Source organism: Sarcophilus harrisii, chromosome 4 (assembly GCF_902635505.1).
Source record: "Sarcophilus harrisii chromosome 4, mSarHar1.11, whole genome shotgun sequence".
NCBI lineage: Eukaryota > Metazoa > Chordata > Mammalia > Dasyuromorphia > Dasyuridae > Sarcophilus > Sarcophilus harrisii.
Window position 1 is genome coordinate 118,650,386 of NC_045429.1, and position 6,633 is coordinate 118,657,018.

Below are 6,633 nucleotides of genomic sequence, written 5' to 3' on the forward strand. Positions count from 1 at the left end.
GTAGATGAGATTCATGCATAATAGCAATAGTATTTTTATAGCACTTGAAGATTTACAAAGTATACCTTTACATTAGCTATTTCATTTGAGCCTCACAACCTTACCAAATAAATGTTATTATCCTCATTTTACAAATGAGCAAACTGAGCCTGAGAGAGGTTAAATTACTTTTTTTCAGGATCATGGAGACAGGTAAGTGTTTAAACTTACGTTTTCTATTCTAATTCTAGTACTTTATCCACTAAGCCATTTAACTGATTCTCATTTTGTAGGAATTTATATTAAATGACTTTTGGGGCAGTTAGATGATAGAACAGATAGAGAGCCAGGCCTGAAGTTAAGGAGACTCATCTTTGTGAGTTCAAATAGAACTTCATATACTTACTAGTTGTGTCACTTAATGCTGTTTGGTTTATTTTCATCATGTGTAAAATGAGCAGGAGAAGAAACTGGCAAACTACTACAGTATCTTTGCCAAGAAAACTCCAAATGGGTTCTCAAAAAGTTGAACTTGCATGAAAAATATTGGAACAACAACAAAAGGTGATTTTTAGCTCTAAAATCCCAGGATTCCTTCATTAGATAAAAAAATTTCTTGGTTTTGAAGGAGAGAAATGACAATGATTAAGAGAAAGGATGAGGGAAGGAATTACACATAGAGGGATTTGGAATGGTTAGCTTGGCTACTGCTATTACTTTCATGAAAGGATACAATGGAATTTACAATTGAAGAAATGGGGTAGGGGATGGGAATGGAGACTATAATTGGTAGAGGGCTCTTAAAGAACATTTTAGTAATTCTATCTGGATCCTCCCAATATTCTCTTGACTTTCCTTAGGTATTTAAGACATGTAAAACCATGATTGAGTCTGATGGGCTAAACAATTTAGCTTAGAGAGAGGATGCCTTGGCCTGTTCCTGGTGGCAAGCAGCAAGTTGAGGGCTGAGGACAGAACTCAGAGTTCTTGATTCTTGGCCCTCCTAACAACCCTGTGACCACACCTCCTTTGCACAAAGAAAATCAAATTGCCACAATGTGTGTTACATTTGGATTCCATAAGAGAGTTATTGTATTGCTAAATGAACACTAATTGGGTATTAGAAACACATTTTCTTGAGGTTTTGCTATGTAAAAGATATGTCTTTAATTATACAGTTGGTAATCCTCAATAAATATGTTTTTAATAATCAATTGGTGTTCATTGAACAAAGCCATAACAGACCTTTAAAAACCAAATGAAAAGCATGTTTAGGAACCCTAGTCAAATTGCTACTTCCTTTGCTTGTAATGTGGCTTCTATGAGGATGCTACACGTATGATTATGTAGTTGTTGATCTTAATCCCATGTTTTTGCCTTTCTTTGCATCCAGAGTGATTAACATAGGTCCTGACACATAGTAAGCACTTAATAAATGCTTGTTGATTGACTGACTGTAGAAGAGAGATAATTACAGAATTTAAAAAAAGGTCATGAATATTTATCTTTTGATTCAAGAAAAGTTTCAATTTCTGTAACTTTCTCTTTTATCATCACCTTCTATATTCTCAGAGACTGAATTACTTCTCAAAGATTTCTGCTCAATGTGTTGAAATTAGAAAATTGTGTCTGGAAAGGTTGAAATATTCTAAAATATTTCATGTTTAAGGCAAGGAGAACACCAATGTAGTTCTATGTTAAAAGTCCACAACTTTTCCTTTGTTTCCAGAATGTCACAAACTTGGTGGGTGTGGGGGGAAATCATTGCAATTAGGTCTGCCATTTGGGGCAATTTCTATTGGTAAAAATTTTTTTACTAGGACAATCTGGCCAAAAGACTGAACTGAGCCCAGTGTTGCAGAATCAGGGGTTTAAAGTTCACCTGCAAGGAGAATCTGTGGAAGGTAAACTTTGGGGCTAAAGTTTTAAATAGGCAGAAAATATTGGGGGGAAAAGTTAAGGGAACGATTAATTCTCCCCAAAGGGGAACAATTATTTTAGTCCCCTGAAGTCATGACTCAACTACTTTGCTTCCTTGTATGAATTGGAAAGTTATTCTTTGTTCTTTTCACATGAGTTTGGTTAAACCAGGAAGCAAAGGATGTCAACGGCTCTGGGGACTAACAATGAGCAGAAGAACATTTTTCTACTAATTAACTCGTCAGCATTCCCTGTGGATGAAAGACCTTCCAGGGTGGTGGATGTTTCAGGGTGGGAGGCCAAAGGAATTGCAGTATTCAAACAAGTTCCTTGAAGAGGAAGACCCTAGCTTCTGTAGTAGCAGCGGATACAATCACAGTTTGCTGCTGTATCTATTCCCCTTAGAGAAATCCCAGATTGTCTAAATCATAGAGAATATTCAGGAATTCAAATTTCCTCCCAGGTCCCTTTTCATCACTCAGATTTGTCAATCAAGCCTTATACCACAGCCACTCTCCTATCCTAGCATGTGCTTACTCAGCAGAAAAAACTTCCAAAACAACCAAAATTTGTTCGGCAATGCAGGACTGAAAGCTGTCACTAAATTTTTATTCCTAATCAACCTGCCTTTTCTTTTCTTTCCTTTTTCTTTAGTTAGTTTTATTGTTTTAATGAATAGGAAACCATTTTTCTTCTCACCAATTCACCCCATTGGGAAAAAAATTATTTGTAATAGATATAGATGGTTAAACAAGTGTTCCCATCTCATTCTGCACCCTTAATTCATCACCTCTTTTTTGGGAGATACATGGCATTTTGGGACATTCTATCTGGATCTTCCCAATATTCTCTTTACTTTCCTTACATATTTAAGACATGTAAAACCATGATTGAGTCTGATGGGCTGAACAATTTATCTTAGAGAGAGGATGGAAAAACAGATCATCGTTGTCTTCAAAATTGTTCCTTTTTATACTGTGTATGTCAGAGTGTAAACTGTCCTTATTCTGCTCATTTCCTTTGGAATCAGTTCACATATCTTTCCATATCTCTTTGAAATCATCAATCTATTTTTCAGTACTAGATGGGCTGACAAAGCTTTGCCCAATATTTCTCTTGGAAGCCTCAGAGGCAGCAATCTCTTAATCGCTGTAGAGTGGAGCCATGGCCCACCTTTTTCCTCCTGGATATGAAGTGTGGACCTATGTCACAATTGGCTTCATGATAATCTCTTCACAATCACATCTAAGTCACTCTTATCTTTGAATATCCAGAGAGAAATTACATAAATTGATATGTCATGACCCAGCTGGTGCCATAGCCTGAAATTATTATTTGTAGCAACCTAGAGTTTCTACGCTTATGAAAGAGGTAGGTGAGCAGCTAGAGATAATCAGGGAGGACCATAGGAATGAACTGTAGCACAGCTGTACTAGTCAGGGCATTGTTTTGGAAATGGGGGTACTTGGCAATCCAGAACAGGATGATCAGTGTGTAGTCCAGAGATGGGGTAGCTCTTTTTGAGAAGGAGTATCAAATGACTCTTCAATAAGGCAAAAATAAACAAACAGAAATGAACAGGGCCACAAATTATGAACGACAGGCTCTATGAGCTGGCTAGCATATCACCCAATGTGATTTCTTTATGTGACTCCAGGGACTAGATTGTTGGCCTAGGATCTGATTACGTGTATACTGACATCATCAGCCACATCTTCAGGTCCACACACTGTTGTGCAAGCAAGCTTTAGCATCCACTGAAGTCAGCTTCTTTTTTTTCCTTTTCTTTTTTTTTTATGTTGTCAAAAATGAAAATGAAAACAAGCTTCTCAAGACCAAGCTTCTCAAGACCTGTTATTTGCAGAAGGGTGGGTTATGATGCATGAGGTATGTCCTTGGGGGGATATAAATGCCCTAGTGCCCTAAAAAGGGTTAGAAGCCATAAAAGAAAATGGATTAACCAAGCAATAGCTTCATGCTAATGAGCTTCTGGAATGCCATTTATGGAAATGACATCTGAAATGAGGCCTTCCTATTTCCAAATGTTCCTCAGCATGGACACAAATCATGTTGGCAGAAGTGACGCCTTCATCTGAGATAAACTGCTGGCTGCTGGATATTAGTGGAGTTCATGGGCCACTTAGGGCCAGCTGCATGGAAATGCACTTTTCCAGGTGCAGATTTCAATGCACGCATTAATAAAAATACGTGTATGTATTGTCTTTCATGCTGCTAATGGTGGCGCTATTCAGTGACTGAAAAAGACTGATGCATAACCAGGAGCTGTTTTCCAACTACACACACACACACACACACACACACACACACAAAATGGTCCCTGGTTTTGAAGCACCGAGGCTGAAATTGGAAGGTTATTTTTAGGCTCTTTCTCTGTCTCCTCGCTAGCCTTGGATCAACTCGAGTCCTTGTACCTCTCTGAGTACAATTTGCTCGGCTGGTTGACGGCTGTTGTTTCCCAGCATTCCAGGGCTGCTGCTAGAATTTCTACTCCTCTTTGTCCTTAAAATGCTCTATTGCTTGGTCACGTAGCTCTGCTCCTATGGCTATATTGGGAGAGAGGTTCAAAAAGGATCGTAACTGGAACTGGTAGGAATTGGGGGGGGCCTTCATTTTATAGAGGAGGGCACTTAAATGACTTGCCTGAAATCATACAGGTAGTAAAAATGAGAAGTTAAATCTGAACCCAGGTGTTCTGATGCAAAAATAACAACTGATCCAATAATGGATTTTTACTTAGCAAACTTTTCTGGGAGTAAATTTTTAAACATAAAAAATAAATGTGTTTGAATGAAGGAAATGAAGGCTTAAAAATACTCTTGAAAGCAATTCAAATATATGACTGGATGACAGAATGTACAGGAATGAATTACAAATGAATGGGGACAGATAGAAGGGGAATGCATGGACATTAGGCAGGAAGAACTTAAGAGGGCCATTCATTCTCTAGACTTTAGACAGGGCTCCCTTCAGCCATCACAGACCCAAGGGTGTTGATTTTATCCACTTTGGTAAGGTCATAGAACACAGTGGTGAGGTCATAATGGTATTCCCCCAATGGCTAATTTGCCATAAAGGGAATATCATGTCCCATTTTTCATGCTACAACCTATAGCCCAAGGGGAAAAGAAGACACAACTCAAAAGCTCCAAGAGTATAGCACTGTAAAGATTCATTGCAGCAATGGAGAAAAGCAAGATGTCATAATAATCACCTCCAGGCATTTGGAAGGCCTTCTTCTTGGGGATGGTATAATTATAACTCATAGTTAAATTGTGCTTTAAAAGTTGACTTATTACAGTGGAAAGAATGCCAGATTTGCAAAGACATCATTTCAAACGCAGTCGCTGACACCAGCTATATGATCATGGGCAACAATCATTAATTTCTTGGAGTCTCAGTTTCCTCATTATAACTGAAAGACTTAATTCATGGACTTGATGGCAGAATTCCTTCCCCTCCCAAGTAAACCCTCTTTTTCAAACTTCTCTATTTCTCTCAAAGAACTATTATCTTCTTGATCATTCAGATTTTCAACCTCAAGTGTCATCTTCACTTGCTCAATCTCACCCATCCCATGTAATCAATCAATGACCTGACATGGTCAGTCACTTTTTAATGTCAATTTTTTCCTCAAATCTATCCTCTCCTTTTTGATAGTCATTGGCCTAATTGGGGACTTTATTGTCTCACATCTGCACTAATATATCTCCTTTTATTTGGACTGCTGTGGTAGTCTCCTTACCGTCTCTGCCTCATTTCTCCCCACTCTGATCCTTCTTCACACAGAAGCCACAGGAATTTTTCCTAAAGCATAGGCCTGACCATGTTCCTCCTTGCTCAATAAATCCCAGGAGCTCCCTATTACCTGTAAGATTAAATATAAATTCTCTTTGAAGAAGGGCTTTGAAAGCCCTTTACAAATTGGCCCCATCCGACCTTTCCAGGTTATTATACATTACTCATCTTCATGGATTCTATAACATAGTCAAGTTGTTTTTTCCTATTGTTCTTCACACATAACACTCTTCCTGTCTCCATCTGGCTCTTCCTAATGTCTATAATTCACTCCCCTCTCATTTTACCCTCTTATGATCCCTAACTTCTATCAAGGGTTAATTTAGGAGGAACTGAGGGAATGGCCCATTTTCAATATTTTATATATACTTATAGATACATGTGTTATCTTCTTTCTATAGAACTTTTATCTTTATAATTTCAAATGTTCCAGATATATATATATGTATATATGTATATGTATATATATATATGTATATGTAGTTTGCTGAGTGGAAATAAACATTAAACATTATAGAAACCTTAAAGTACATTATGACTATCAGAAGTACTACTTACAAATCACATTTCTCAAAACTCTATTAAGTACATATCTTAGGTGTTAATATCCCTATGAAAACAAATCCAAAGAGTAATTGTGTAATCTTTAAACTCTCCTGGTATTTACTTACTAACATACTTTGCAGAAACAGTAAATTAGTAACAACTAGTAAAATTGCAACATAGTTCATGATTAGTAGACTAAGTTTAAGGCTTCACTCCAGTTCACTAAGTATTGTTTACTTAATAGAAAAATCTTCCTTTCCCAGTAGTTGGCATGCATGTATATGTTATGTACAACATCAATGTTACTTTGAGAAAATGTACTATGGGTGTTAAATATATTGTGTTATACCCAACATATGTTATTGTTGTTTG